At 40.8% G+C, this 15,987-nt stretch overlaps 1 long non-coding RNA gene across 2 annotated transcripts in view; it reads right to left on the reverse strand.

The window, feature by feature from the left end:
- LOC119848734 overlaps nucleotides 1–7,315 on the reverse strand; it is a 377,186-nt gene extending 369,871 nt beyond the window's left edge. For both annotated transcript variants that reach the window (XR_005290325.2, XR_005290324.2), the window contains exon 1: nucleotides 6,998–7,315. This is a non-coding gene — a long non-coding RNA (uncharacterized LOC119848734). The remainder of the gene's footprint in view (nucleotides 1–6,997) is intronic.
- Nucleotides 7,316–15,987: the final 8,672 nt, after the last annotated feature.

Consider the following 15,987-nt stretch of genomic DNA (forward strand, 5'->3'; position numbering starts at 1 on the left):
CAAATATTTCCAAAGTTTTAATTGAGTCATTACACTAGATATTTACAAATCATTTATAAATCACTGGTTTATGGCAGCTTCATTTTTCCAAACAAAATAATTAAATGTTAATGGGCAGCTGATCATTTGCACTTCCCTACCTTTTTTGTTCAAATTTGTGCGGCAAGAAGGTATTTATCCACACTGGTGCCGCAGCCATGTATGCTCTGAAATTCATAGCCTCTCTCTCTCAAACCTGGTGTAATTCAAGCAAACCATTGTCACTTGAATTGACAGATCCATGTAAATTAAAATTTACTGTCCTTCTCTAACAGGAGGCACCTAAAAGATGCAGTTATACTTAGAAAAGAGATCAGAAAGACTTCACTATGGGGTACCATATGTATTTTCTCTTGGGATCAGATTAGACTGCCTTTATTCACCACAAGTAGTATTTTATAAATAATCCCACTGATTTCAGTGGGAATACTTATGGTGGAGAGCAGTATGCGTCAGGAGTAAGTGCATCACAGTCAGGCACTTGATGGATTCCATATCAAGTTTTTGGTCACAAGTCACAATCAGGATCTCTGTATCAATAGTTTATAAAGGCTTAATAAATAATCAGTAGACGTTATAAGCACTTTACAAGTAGCAAGCTGATTTATAGACAGCTCATTTGTTGACAATACGATTAATGATCAGAAGATATATCATAAGAACGGCCCTTCTGGGTCAGACCAAAGATCCATCTAGCTCAGTATCCTGTCTTTTGACAGTGGCCAGTGTCAGGTCCCCCAGAGGGAATGAACAGAACAGGTAACCATCAAGTGATCCATCCCCTGTCACTCATTCCCAGCTTTTGGCAAACAGAAAATAATCAAAGAGGATAATCTTGCTATATCTCCCATAGTTTCATTAGCTCTGTACCACTTACAATAGGAAAAAGTTCAGAATTTATATCCAGTCCACATGACTCATCGGAGCTTCAGGTCTTTATCTGAACCTCTTAAATTTGCAAAATGTAAGGCTCCATTCTGCCACCGTAACTGCCGTACCACTCTAGCAACTCCATTGAAATCAATAGGACTACTTGCAAAGTAAGTACTAAACTAATCTAACTCCCACTGAAGCCAATAGAAGTCTTTCCAACGACTTTCACAGGGACAGGTTCGGGTCCATAGTTAAGTTCATTTCTGTGCAGCTGGCCAGCAGAAGCGTCTATGCACCACTTAAATCTTACTTAAGCTGTACTTTGATGTATTAATGGATGCATGGTCCGTATGCGGCTCCTCTGCACGGGGCTGAAGATCTCCCACAGGAGTGAGAATGATGGAATCAGGCCCCTAAATATTGTTATGCTCAAGGGTTCGTCCAGAAGCAAAATTGTCCACAAAGTCACCATTTACAACAGCCGCTCTCGCTATATTTTATAAACTTTGTTTCCAGTGCAAGTTGGTCCACCCATCCTAACAATAGACTTGTGCAGTGTTTCTCAACATGACTTCATGTTGTGCATCACAAAAGGCAATAAGAAGGTCGTGAGGCATTGGAAAAAACTGTATTTACAATGTGAAGCGAAGAAAAATCTCCCCACCCTCCCCACACCCCACTCCTTACCCCCTCAAGGTCAAATATTCTTTGCCAACCTTGAAACACACGCACACACTGCTGCGCTATCATGGTTATTAATACATTTTATATTCTTATTTTCTGAGTTAATGTAAGGGAGGAAAAAATCACAACCATTCTTGACTTTGAATAGGGGTCGCCATCCTGAAAAGGTTATGAAACACTGCCCTACTGAGATCTTTATCTTGCAACACTGAGAATGAGGCGGTGATTTATCAGTCATTGTTGCTACTGTTCTGAAATTTTAAAAAGGACCTCTCTGAATGCAATACAGAGCATCAGACATTCCTTTGGAATTACTCTTATCTCCAAGACCATTGTGCACAAAGTTTCTCTCTGAAGGGAGAGCAGAAATGAAACTGTATTAAAAAAACCGAACAAAAACAAACAACAACACAGTACAAACCATTCAATGTTTATAATAGAAATTGCACCAATGAGAGAGTTGTTGACATTTCTTTCAGACTCATCTAGAGATAAACTTGAAATAATGATTGATTTGTTGTTTTTTTCTCTAATATCTATGCATTATTTAACATGACGGAACATTTTGTAAACCAACTTTCTTTTTCTTTTGAAATATTGATAATTTTTAGAAGGTTGAAACTTCTACTGTAAATCTCAATTCCATGTATAGGGTGCATTGTCCTAAAAGGCTGCAGTCTAATCTATACAAGAGCAAAAACAATGATTTGTCCTAACAGACATGGTGACCTTCACAATTCTCTTATGAGCTGATCTTTGTCAGGCTTCACTTCCCCCTGAGACTTTCACACTCGCTTTCTCTCTCGGTCACATTCAGAGGGTTGACTTTCCTTTTCGAAAACTCCATTTCTTATTACATCTGACAGAATAGTTCACAACTAGTAGGAACACAGGAATTGCCAGAAAGGTTAAGACCAATGGTCCTTTTAGCCCAGTATCCCATCTCCAACAATGGCCATTCCCCGCTGCTTCAGAAAAAAGGACAAGGAACCACTTAAATGACCATTATGGAATAATATGCCCATGGGGGAAAGTTGATTCCTGACCCCCACAGTTAGGGGCAGGTCTATATCCTGAAGCATGATAGTTTATATTCCTTATAACATTAATATATTTAAAAATGGTGGAAACCGAAACTTTCCGTTTTGTCTATAGGAAACATTTCATTCAAACCAAACTGTTTTTTCAGCTTTTTGATTTGCTGTAAACTTCAAACATTTTCATTTTCAGTCCAACCCAAAATGATTTTGAGATTTACTTTTCAAACTTTGCTCAACTCTAGTAATGACTTGCCCACAGTCAAAGAGCAGGTCAGTGGTCGCGATGGGAAGACAATCCAGGTATCCTCATTCCCAGTGGCATGCACTGATGTTAGCAGGACCACTTACATCAATAAAGAGAACAGGAATTAATATTAAATAAATCGTAGACATGTAGGGCTTCAAGGGACCTCAAGTGGTCCTCTAGGCTATCCTTTTCACTGAGGGAGGACCAAGTATACCGAGATGGTATACTCCTAGATAGAGCTGGGCAGGGAGTTGTCTGAAATCTGAGTCTGTAGAATCTGAGACTCTAATAAGGGAGCCATTTGGTAGGCAGGGCATTTTACTGGTCTGCTTCTTTTCCAAAAATCTATTGAGATTCCTATATTCAGTAGAATTTTAAAGCCTTCTGAAGTAGATGGATTCAGAGAAAGTCTCCGGAGTAGATAGGAAAAAAAAGGGTTGACCTTGTTGGGTACAGCACAATCTAGTTTCTCAGATAACACAAAATTCATCCACTTGAAGACCTTTTTGATGAATTATATAACAGAAAAAAAAAACATAAGAGATATTTCAGCCACTGGACTAAAAAAAAAAAAAAGTATAGCTTGAGTGCCTCACAGCTTGTGAAGTCATTTGCATTTGAGGAAAGCGGATATAAAACACCCACTGATCAGAGGAGCAGCATTTGACACCCACTTAAGCAGAGGAGCGTTGGAGAATCAGGTCCTTGGATTTTATTCTCTTAAAGTGAGATTCATCCCTGTGCAGAAGGCCTAAACTAAGCCTCTCACTACTAAATCCCACTTCACCAATGAAAGTAGGACGTAAGTGGTGCATACGTTTCATTCTGGCCCCCTGGACAAGTGTGCATTTCACCTTTTGCTGTGCCCAGTACACAGCCTGTATAACTATAGGCTTCATCTATGGGTGCGCAGGGAAAAGATACCATTCCACAGGGCACCAACAGAGCTGGTCCTGGTGCACCTGCACCTTGAATACTGTGTCCAGTGTTCTATAAATGCTTTAAAAAAAAAAAGAACGAGATAAATTTATGGAGGATAGGTCCATCCATGACTACTGTTAGCCAAGATGGTCAGAGATGCAACTCAATGCTCTGGGCAACCCTAAACCTCCGACTGCCAGTAGCAGGGAAGGAAGACAGCGGTGGATCACTCCAAATGACCTGTTCTGTATACTCTCCCAGAAGCTCTGGTACTGGCCACAGTCAGAGACTGGGCTAGATGGACTATTGGTCTGATCCAGTATGGCTGTTCTCATAATTAGGATCTGCAGCCCTAGGGTTTGTACTCCACACAAGGGATAACGACCCGCATACCTGTTGCCATTCTTCCACACCCACACCCAGGGAATGTAGCACAAAAGGATACGAGTATTTAAAATGGCCAATGAGAACTCAGTGATTACAGAAGAAACAGACTACAGCCTCAGTAAGGATACAGCCCTATTAAGCCAACAAGCTGCTTATACCTGGGAGGAACCTTAAATATATTTTCAAATGCCTGGCCTCTCCCTCAGGTACTTGCGTTGTCCTCATCACCCCAACACCTGAGCACCTCACAATATTAATAAATAGAGTTTCACAGCTCCATGTTGCAGGGCAGTGCTATTACCCCCATTTTACAGTTTGGGAACTGAGCCACAGAGAGGGTCAGTCACTTGCGCAAGCTCACTCAGGAAATATGTGGAACAGCAGAAATCGAGCTCATGTCTCTGTAGTCAGAGTCAACAACCTTAACCACAAGGCCATCCTTCCTCACTCATATTCTATTAGATGCACCCATCTCCCCCAGCTCCCCATCGTGCATGAACATTTACAGCAGCCCTGAAACTTCAACACCACAGCACAGACTTCTGCCACTTGACCTCCATGACCATCACATACATACGTTATTTATTAAGCACTGACAGCACTCTACAAGACACAGAGGAAATCTCGGGCCTTGCCCAGAGGAGCTTACAAACCAGGAAAATGTGAGACAAGACATGAAAAGGAAACTGTGGCTATCATATGAAGTCTGACAAATGGTATTTGATAGGACATAAATTCACTGTCCTTAGATCCATCTGCATGGACTGTAAGTTCATCACTGTAGTACCTAAGCACCTGCTGAGAGTTTATAGATGCACAACATGTAGGGATGGCTTCCAGCCGTGATACCTGAAGCTCTATCTGCTACTATAATCAAGTTTGGGGGATAATTTCCCTGCCTGGAATGTCTGACATTTCTTATGTATTCTCCAAGACTATCAGTCAACATATTTTCAGATGGATACTGCTAGCAGGAACCTAATATGATGCATATCAACTGTGCATGTGACTCTTACATTTCTATCGCCAATTTACCCAAATTATCTACAAGGGTTTTTTTGTTTTGTTTTGTTTTGTTTTTTAGGTAGTAACGTAGTAAAGGAAGCCATTCGGTATATAAACAACAAGACAGAATGCACCTAGATAGTCATTCAGTGCTAAAGCAGTTCTACCTCTTTCTAAAGCTGTTCTTGAGAGAAGTGCATTTTAAGGGGGGAAATTCATGTAAAACCCACTTGCACTCTCCATATAGTGCTTAAATGGTGCCTATGTCTTGGGTCAGCCCTTTGCACTGGAGTGAATTTCACCCAAGAGGAGATTTTAACCAAGGACCTTGTCAATCCGGGCGGGCGAGCAGGTGGGCAGTGAGTTAACTATTATGTGTTAACAGAATACCCAGGAGAGTTGACCCCTACCAGTGAACACATTAAAATACAATTTTTCCTGGTGTTCATTAGGTTGTTAACATCATTGCTGGTCAAAATGTTTCCACTGGAAGAGTTTTCCATAGGAAAATACTAATTTAATTCAATAGAGACATGTCACAGGAACACATCCCTTCCATTGAAGCTTTTGATGGAAGCCAGACAGGCAGGCTGGTTTCTGCCAGCCCAGGGATGTGTAAGCTGCTTGGCAGTCCACCCGGCAGGGAAGCTTAATTGCTGAGGCTCCCCAAGGTACCAAGCTCCAGAGCTCCTTGGTCTCTGCATCATCACGCCAGCTGTTATACCATAGAACCAGGGACCATGTACCAGAAATTAAAACAAAACACAACCAAAAAAAAAAATCAAGTTTGGTCCTTGCAAAATGATTTTTTTTTAAACTATCTGTTCGACAGAAAATTTTGCAGCTCTGGCTTTCCATTCTGATTCCAAGTGATTTCCCCCTCCCACTTGTGGGATGGAAATTCTGGTTCCCACTCAGCTCTAGTTAACGTGGTTTAAAGACACGCCCGTCCGCACGCACACACCCACACACACCATAGTGTAGGCACACCTATGGAGATCAATAGTATTAGGAGCCAGAATGTAACCACTCTATTGTAGTTTCTAACCTGAACTGATTTACCACCTGCCAAGGAGAGGCTCTGCTGGTTTTCCACCAATTTAGATACAGATGGTATCATTTAAATTTCAGATGTGCAGTAATGTGTTGATTTTCACATCAAAGACATACTCTAAGATACTTAAAAATGCTGGGCCAGATCCTCCTCCTTGTAACTGATTCAAGCCAATGGAATTATGCTGATTTACACCAGCTGAGGATCTAGTCCTGTACGTTGTAACCAAACAGATGTCTTTCCCCTGTTTCTAACAATGCCTTAAAAATTTCAGAGAAAAACATTTAACAATCCAACATACCTGTCACTACTTTCCCTTTTCATATTTCTCTCAGCTTGGGTAATAAAAAGCAATAGAAGCCACTTTCAGTTCTCTTTATAGTCAGTTTCAAAGTAAGATTCTTAATGCTACCACATGTGTGTTTCCAACCCCTTTAGGTAATGTTTAGTTCACTTTAAAATAACTATTTGTTACAACTCTAAAAGGAAAAAAATAAAACATATTTAGCGCCAGATGCTCAACTAGCATAAGTCAACATAGCTTCACTAACATTCAAATCGACAAAAGATTTGACATAAGTGAAACATAAGCCACACACATTGGCCACAAGAACTGGTATGAATTTCAGAACTTGCTAGCAGCTGCTGGGTGCAAGCTGGCTCCCATTTTTACTGCAACAGGCACCATTCTGGTTCAGAGAACATTAACTTCTATTTACTATTGCATCATACACTTTAGGTACTCACTTTTAAATATCTGGGCAGAAGCTGCTTTTTGGGGTTTGGTGGTGGTGGATATCCCCCACAGAGCAGTGTGGATTACAGCATAGTTCCAAATGCTTTGGTAACTCCTTCAAACCCAGTAGAGCCCACAACCACTGGTGAAAGGATAAGTCATTAAGGTCAATTGTCTGCTCCTCAGCTGTTCCCTCTCCTCACAGATGCTGCTCATGTGACTTCCACTAGCATGGAAAACCTCTGCTGAGCTGCAAACAGTTGCAGCCAACTGACTGTCTCTTTCAAAGAGGAGCAACCGAGCCATCTTTTATTGGCTACAGATTGTGTCCCATACAGCAAGCTCCTTTTAGGGAGCCATGGGATGCTCTGAGACAGGCTTAGAAAAACTTTTGAAGCATGATTTTTAGAGGGGCTGAGTTTCTCCCCTTGACTGCACTTAGAGTGCTGCTAAAGTTCATGAGTCTTGCAATATTCTGTGTTTTCTCTTAAAGCCCCAGCTTCTGCAGTCATGGGATTGTGAGATTCCCAGCTTTCCTTTGAATACTACTACATTTCTAGTCTTTATGATTTCAGACAAAAGCCCGAAGATGTGAATCGTACAGACTCAGAACAAATAGAAAGAACCCTCAATAATTACTGTTAATAAAACCCATGATCTGGGGTGGGGGAGAGAGATCCTGAGTCAAGATTTCTGAATGTGTGGTGTTGGCAATATTGACTTCTGAATATCAGGCACTGTAACTTTTGGGGTCAGGGAAAAAGAGAATACTGGTGGGAAAAAAGTAGTTTTTCCAGTTCCAGTTCAGCAAAGCCCTTAAGTACATGCTTAATTTAACCCAATTTTTTTCAATCAGTGGGGTGCACTCCCCCGGGGGGGGGCATGGAGTAACATTCCAGAGGGGTGTGGCTCGGCCACAGATCAGTCGTCCCCACAGGGGGCTGGGAGGGAATGCCGACCAGCTCCACTCCTGGCCCCGGCTGCTGGCCCCCCGCCCAGGGATCTGCTCCCGGCCGCAGCTGCTCGCCCCACACCTGGGGAAATGCTGCCAGCCATTGCTGCCCGCCCTGTTTCTGGGGCTCTGCACCCGGCTGAGGGTCTGTCCCCATCCCCGCCCCCAGTTGTAGCCCCAGCCTCAGCCTCCTTACTCCTGTCCGCATCTTCCCCCTCCTGGCTACCGGGGCGGGGGGGCATGAGTTAAAAAGTTTGGGGACCACTGATTTAACCCATGAAATCAAGAGACTTAAGCCTGTGTTTAACATAGAACCTATGCCTCAGTGCTTTGCTAAACTGGGGCCTGCATCCTTGAAGCGGCAACTAATATTAGCAATCATTTCTATTTTAGAGTGCGTGTCAGTCTAAATGACCCAGAAGCATAATGTGAACTTAAAAATGAGGGATCCTTCTACCCACCACTGAAATGCAGCCATCTCTGGGGTTAAATGCAGCAGTAGTTTAGCATGGCACACCGAGACTGCACAACAATTTGGGCCAGAAAAGTGAAGGAGAAAAATCCTAGATCCAGTTTAAACCTCAGGAGGAGTTTGAGGGAGGCAGAATTTAACCAAGCGAGAAGAAATCTGTCCAGGCTAATCACCTTCTTTGTTTGAGAGGTACTATGGGATCCTTAACAACCGTTAGTGGTCAGGTTCCAAAGAGTATAGATTGAGGCAGCTACAATGTTTCATATTTACAGGGAGGGAATTGAAATAACCGTATAGGGAAGGATCATTATATTGTTTCAACCGGTATATTCACTGTCCCTCCTCATCTTTTATTATTGTTTCTACTGCAGTATTAAACAGAGACTTCAGTGAAGTTTGGGCATAGAATATCAGGGTTGGAAGGGACCTCAGGAGGTCATCTAGTCCAACCCCCCGCTCAAAGCAGGACCAATACCCAATTTTTGCCCCAGATCCCTAAATGGCCTCCTCAAGGATTCAACTCACAATCCTGGGTTTTGCAGGCCAGTGCTCAAAGCACTGAGAAAGTGACCTGTAAATCATCCCCATAGCACTTGGAGATAAACTGTAAACTAATTAATATCAGAATTATTGATTAATGGCAAATATTTTGCAAGGGATTTATATGTAACGCTGTCACCACTATATAGTGGGCAGCTTAGTTTTATAAATCATTGAACAAATGGGGACATGCTCAAATAAATACTTTCTGAATGTTTGCCAACAGTTTATCTCATATAACGTACTATAAATATGTCGCTAATACTATCTACGTTCGTTATAAACAACAGTATACATCTAGCATGGCTTAGAAATGCGTTCACTCTTTTGCCACATAGGTAACACTTATGAAAACATCTTTGGGTTTAATGGCATAAAACCTGCAGTTCCTCCCTCTCATCAACACTCATGCCTGCCCTCATTGTCCACTTGTTATATTTTCAAGCATGCACCGGTGCTTTCTCCCCTTCAAGCTTGGGAGGGTCACTCCATAAACATCCACAAAGCCACTCATCCTCTTCGTTCAAATCCCTCCTTAAAACTCCCCTTTGACAATGGTTAGGCAGCAGATATGCTGAGACCACTGCCTGCCATGCCAAACAACATTGTCTCTTGGTATTTTCCTATTTATCTGTCTCTACCTATTGCCTCTGGTCTCATGATTAGACTATTAGTGCTTTAGGTCAGGGACCATCTTGTTTTTCCCTTGTGTTTGTACAGTTTTTTCCAGAATTTTCCTTTGCAGAGAATTTTGAAGTTTTCAGGTTTTGCTCTGATTTGGAACGGAGCCAACTTTCAAAATCCTTCATGAACTGGCATTTCTGTTCGCCTCCCAGCTGTCAAGCTATGCCTACACTACACATTACTTCGGTATAACCGACATGAATGTGAATAATCCACACCCCGGAGTGATGTAAGTTATGCTGACTGAAGTGCCGATGTAGACAGCACTATGTTGGTGGGACATAGATACCACCTCTCGTGGAGGCAGGAGTTATTAAGAGCGTTCTTCCACTGGCTTAGAGTGTCATCAGGTGCAGTAGTGTAGACGTAGCTTAAGAGAAGCGACAATGCTTTTCGTGAGATATTTTTCAACTGTTGGATTTTCTAAGCCTGAGCTGTGGGTAATGACTAGAGCCAGTTAAAAAAATTTAGTTGACAAGTTTTCTGTCAGAAAATGTTTTGACAAAATTGAATTTTTTGGGGCGGGAGGAGGGATTTCATTTTGGATGAAATTTCATTTCACTTAAAAATGAAAAAAGATGTTGACATTTTTGAAATACAAAGTTCAGATTTTACATTTTAAAACATCTTTGTTTTAAACAAAGATTTGATACAAAAACTGAAAAAATAAGAAGAGGGCAAACGCTAAATAAAACATTTTGAAGTTATTCAAATGAAATGCTTTGATTCAATTGAACTTTAAAAAAAAAAAAAAAAACAGAACAAAACATCATTTTGTGAAAAATGCCAAAATGTTGGTTTTTCATCCTGATTCAGGATTCCCCCCTCCCCACCCCCAGGCCATAAAATCAATTTTCTGAACAAGCACTAAAATCTGGGAAGTTGACACAGGAGGAAGCTGCTTTTAGGGACAGATGGCCGTGATACTTTTACTTGAAGTAGTTGCTGAGATCAGGAACAGACATTTTGCAGGTCAGGCTATGTAAGCAGTAGAACAAGCCAAAGCGTTCCTGGAGCCAGTGAACTGACAGAAACCATATTGAAATGTTTACTAGCCTTGGGTAGAAAGAGACCAACTGGTGTAATGCAGCACAGGGGCACTGCCTTCAGTGAGTTAGGTAGCTGTATCCTATTGAATTTAGCTGTCCTTGAAAATTCAGCCTAAATAAATACAACACACACACACCTCTGCATAGATAGAATGAATTATGTATGGTTCTAATGTCCATGCGAGACATATTTTAAGCTATTGTACTATATATATTAAATTCAAGGAGAGGAAATCCCAGAGGATTTTGAAACAAAATATGTTTTTCCTCTTCATCAATATCCCCTAATTCCTAGCCTTCCAAGAGCACACTCTTAGCAAACAAGAGTGCTTCAGATCACTAGGGAATCTGGAGTATTGATTGAAAGGAAGTCATGAGTTCTCCTAGCTGTTGCATTAGCATTTACCCATCTTTTCTAAACTCACAAATGATCACTGGAAGAAAGATTACATTTTTAAACCTTACATTTTATATTAGTTATTATTAGTTAATATTCATAGCACCCAGAAGCTCTTAGCTAACATCAAAGCCCCACTATTGACAGGACAGTGAAATGGGACTCATGAGACCTGGATTCAATTCCCAGATCAGCCAGTGGCCTGGATGACCATGGCCAAGTCATGTCCCTCCCTGTGCCTCAGTTTTCCCATCTGTAAAATAGGGATAATGATACTGCCCTCTTTTGTGAAGCGCTTCGAGATCTAAAGATGAAAAGTGCTGTGTAAGAGCTGGCTATTATTATTGTGCTAGGTACTGTACATTCACATAGTCCCTATTCCAAAGTTTACAATCTAAATAGAGAAAACAGAAAAAAGGTAGCAGGGGGAAAAAATGAAATTTCTTTCCCATAGTCTCTTGGCATGGCAGTAACAGAATTGGAAATAGAATCCAGGTCCCCTGACTTACACTGCAGTGTCCTCATTGCAGACAGATAGGGAGAGAGTACAAAGAACATTCAGAGTGCAAAGAAGTTCTTTTGCAATCTCTATTTGTACCCTGTTCAGAAAACCTCTCCTGCTACCTGTAGTTAAATGAAAGAATGAAAACAAACAATAAATTTAATATTTTGCTCACTTAAGAAATAAGGCTGCCTTAATAGCTTTTTGGCTTGATGTTTTTAGAGCTCCTAAAGAGCATCGTCTCTTTGTAGCTAGCAGATAATGTGCAAATCCATCTTTGCAGTCCAAAGAATGCCCGGAAACTGCAGAGTCAGCACTGTCAGAGCACTTGGTTGCAGGGAGGAAAAGATCTGTGGAATATGTCCAGGCCTCAGATGCAGTTTATTTTTAGAGAGCTTGAAAATGTCCTGGTACAGTATGACATATAGTCAGCAAAACAGGGGTCTAATGTATCCCTTGACTTCAGTAATGAGCAATACAATTCACTCTAAATTAATCTGACCTGCCTATATATTTTTAATATGCCAGTCACCATGGTACTACGAACTAGTGCAACAAGATGGACATATACATCCACTATCTCACTGATGTCCTACAGAATGTGGCTGCAAGGTTGACACACTCTTACTCTTCCTTTTCTCTCCACTGCCCTTCCTACCTACCCACTCAATCAACCAACATTTCTACGTAGATCTTCCATTGGTATCAAGTTAAATATCATGGCTGAAGGTTTAAAGGGCTGGCTAGTTCTGGGACCAGTATTAGCATTTGAAAGTATACACGTTACAATATGGGGTAATCAAATCTTATCCTTCAGGTTCTGAGCGAATTCACCATACTGGCCAGGAAGGAATTTTTCCATGTTGGTACAGCAGTGAACAGCTCAATATGGGGAATAAGGAGAGATTTTCATCTTTTCCTGTAATGTCCACAGATTGCATGAACTCCACTGGGGGCTTCACTATCGCTATTGATTTTACACGGAGGCACTCAGATATTATGATGATGGGCAGCAGTATGAAACCCTAAAATGATAGCTAGATAGGTAGATTAGCCCCTTCGTTTTGAGGCATCTCAAGTTGGGCACCCTAACACTGATCTGTCTAAAAAAAAAATCACCACTAATTGAAAATTGAGGCCCTGTTCTTTAACATTCTTTTCTGCTTCTCTGGTAGGCTGTCCCACACAAAGCACCCGCAAAGCTCAGCAATGTTTCCCTCAGACGTTTTTTCCAACTTCCTGGAGGGAAAATGATCTTATCTATTCAGATTTCTAAATCTCAGAGCAAATTATTTCTGGCCCTTGTAATGATTCCACTTCTCTCCCTCCCACCCATCCCCCCCTTTTTTTTTTCCTTTGGAAGATCTTACCCATAACCCTAGCTGACAGTCTAATTTCAGTGTCCTACCAACACTTGACTTGAATACTTAAGATTACATGCCAGGCAGCTATCAAGTGTGGAAACAGCCACTTGTCAATCTTCTCCCCCCTCTTACATAAGCTATTATTTGATTAAGTCAATTGCTGTCCTTTGCTGAAGCGCACAAGATTTGGTTTGTCAACTCTGCTTTGGAGGTAGGTGTGAGCAACAAAATCTTTTCTAGCTCCTGGGAGCATTCAGCAGCCAATTGTGATCTCTAAAAGCAACCTGGGTTTTCTCTTTTTTCTTTTATCATAGACACATAGACATGTAGGACTGGAAGGGACCTTGATAGGTCATCTAGTCCAGTACCCCACACTGATACAGGACTATGTATTATCTAGACCAGCCCTGAAAAGTGTTTCTCTAGCCAGTTGTTAAAAACCTCCAGTGACAAAGATTCCACAACCTCTGCAGGTAATTTATTCTAGCAGTTAGCTATCCTGACAGATAAAAAGGTTTTCCCAATGTCTAACCCAAATCTCCCTTGCTGCAATTTAATCCCGTTACTTCTTGTCCTGTCCTCAGTAGATAAGGAGAACAGTTTATCACCCGGCTCTTTATAACAATATTTCACGTACTTGCAGACTGTTATGTCCCTTCTCCGTCTTCTCTACGAGGAGCAAAATAATATTATTTCTTCCATCCATGTAAGAATAGAGCCCCATCAACATAATAGCTGAACACTTGTGGTGCGCTATTGTAGTTTAGTGCCATTAATATTCCTGGTGCTTTACAAAATACAAGAAAAAAGAAAGTCCGCCTGCCCTGAAATACTTATATTCTAAGGCCTGTGCTGAAGAGACTCACACAATTAACTTAAAGTATGTGCATAGACTTATTAACTCAATAGTATATTTACCACCGCTGCCTGCCCTAAACTAAGTGAAACTACTGACATGCCCAAAGTTGAGCATGTCTATGAATCTTTTCAGGACAGGGACTGAAAAACAGAGCTGGATTTAAAAAATGTAAAAGTTTAAAAAATGGACAGGAAGTCACTCATTTTCCAAAATTTTGAAGTTCAGAAAAGTATCTAAATTTTTCAACTGCAAATTTTCAACTAGTTCTACAGTTGGTCAAAAAAAACCCAAAGCATAAAACCCTAGTACTTTTGGATAGCAGTGTTGTTGAAAACTGCTTTTTTGATCCAAACTTTCATCAAAAATTCCATGTTTGGAGATTTTTGGCAAGAAATGGATGTTCTACAGCCTACAGACACTCTTACTAACTAAATCACACACACCGATGGGGATGTGGGGTGAGATGACAACACTGGTCTTTCTGCCACTTGAGGTAAGGAGAACTCCTTTAGTATTATTAATGGGTCCTTTTTCATCGCCAGGGACCAGATACTTTTATAATGTTCCGTACATTGACTGACCCTATTTTGCCCCCAATAGAATCTTGTTGCTTCTTTATTTTCCCTTTATTTAATTTCCACGTGCTCCATGCTCTCTTATCCATCCTGCATTTTCATTGATTTTTTTTTCCTTTCCATCACATTCTCTTCTCCATCCCCCATTCTACAAAATAGCTTCACATTAGCATAATGCTAATCTGATCACATCCAAGTTAACCCTTAAATATTCAAGATTTCTCATCACTACGCAGTGGAGGGCACTGGACTGGCACTGAAGTAATGGGTTCTATTCCTGTCTCTGGCACTGGCCTTCTGGGTGACCTTGAGCAAATCATTTCACCTCCCAGTGCTTTAGTGTCTCTTTCTGTAGAATGGCGATGAAGATACTAATCTCATTTCCAAAGCTCTTTGAGGTCTATGGATAAAAATTGCTATGCAAGAGCTAGACAGTGTTATAAACAGAGAGAAAAGGTATGGTTTCTTCCGAAGTTGCAGCTGCAAAGATCCTGGCCAAGTTCTAATACACAAGAAGTACGCTGATTCTGTGACCTTAGTGTTATTTTTAGATTAATTTGCACAATATGGCATGTTATTTTTAAAGTCAATGCACACAGCGTACGTGTTCCAAGAATTGCTGCCTGGGGAAAAATCTGCTCCCTGCTATTTATTACAGGATGCTCTTACAAATTTCTGATTCAAGACAACTGGACCAGTCATGATAGATCAGCCGGACAGTTTACCGTCTGGCTTAAAGACTAATGCCCCCTGCCTTCTGCTGATTACCCACGAGATGCTGCAGTATTCAGGTTAACCATTTCAAACTCTGCACTAACATCCTGACAATTTAGAGCATCTTGTAAGGTACCTGGTGAGGTCTAGTTGGCTAATATGACTATGGACCTGATCCAAAGTATGCAGAAGTCAATGAAAAGATTCCCCCATTGACTCTGATGGTCTTCATATCAAGCCCTAAGATATCAATGTTGCTTTCCTCACTGAGAGAGTACTCCCATTAATTTCAATATCACATTTGTCACACACTCATTAGCATGCTACTTAGTATTAATATTTTAATATGAGACTTTCTTGGTCATGTCTAATGCACCGTCTATAGCTTTATGCATATGTGTACACTAAGTATTTTTAAATGTACCATGCCAGCAGCACTGAATTAACACACACATTAAAACTATTTCTACAACCAGAAAATATCTAACAATCCTCAGCCACGTAGTTTTTATTAAGGGTTTCATCACCCATATTCAGATTAAACGTTTGCCATATTGGTGCAAACCTGCAGTTATAGATCAGTGCCCCATTTATTTAAATGTGATCACATAAACTGCCAACTTTTCCTTTACAAACCCTTATTCTGAATGGCTTAAACAGTCCAGTGATAAAAATCCATGTCATACTCCAAAATGGGACTCAAGGTCTCCATTTGAAAGCTGCTGCTGCTGCTGATATATACATTTCTATCAATTTGAAAGCTATTATTATTGTGATATATACATGTATATGCATTTGACATTTCAAAATAATGGCAGACTTGGGTTTGCCTATGTTGTCTATCTTTAAAACTAGCTTTGTATTTTAAAATATTCTTCAGGCTGTGACAAAGC

The sequence above is a fragment of the Dermochelys coriacea genome, chromosome 26 (genome assembly GCF_009764565.3).
Source record: "Dermochelys coriacea isolate rDerCor1 chromosome 26, rDerCor1.pri.v4, whole genome shotgun sequence".
NCBI classification, from domain to species: domain Eukaryota; kingdom Metazoa; phylum Chordata; order Testudines; family Dermochelyidae; genus Dermochelys; species Dermochelys coriacea.